This window comes from Bison bison, unplaced genomic scaffold (genome assembly GCF_000754665.1).
Source record: "Bison bison bison isolate TAMUID 2011002044 unplaced genomic scaffold, Bison_UMD1.0 scf7180017864367, whole genome shotgun sequence".
In the NCBI taxonomy this organism is placed as follows: Eukaryota; Metazoa; Chordata; class Mammalia; order Artiodactyla; family Bovidae; genus Bison; species Bison bison.
Genome location: NW_011494939.1, coordinates 6,061,837 through 6,062,310, shown reverse-complemented (window position 1 = coordinate 6,062,310; position 474 = coordinate 6,061,837).

Below are 474 nucleotides of genomic sequence, written 5' to 3'. Positions count from 1 at the left end.
CAGCAATCTTGATTCCAGCTTGTGCTTCTTCCAGCCCAGCGTTTCTCATGATGTACTCTACATATAAGTGGTTTTAGGCCATTGTGTAATTTCAGTTCACTTCCACTAGAGGGCAGCCAGAGAAAGGAGATGGTGCTTAAAAAAAAATTGGCGGAAGGAACATGTTACATGGACAAAAATGAAATTGGAATTTCTGATGGTTTCATTTCTCTTAACGATTGTGCTCCTATATTACACGAAGAAATTTTGAGAAGTAATTTACATAATTTTCTTTTTATTCAATGTAAGGAAATCAAGTATATACTTGCCTTGTTCATACTGCCTATCCCCAGCTAAGAAATTCAATCTTTACTAAATCAGTCTTAAAGCTCACTCCTTCCCCCTTCTTTTTACTGGGATTTCCAATCAAGAATTTTGATTAGCAACCTTCATTGATTTCCATTTGCTTACCACAAAGAATTCTACACTCTGGAC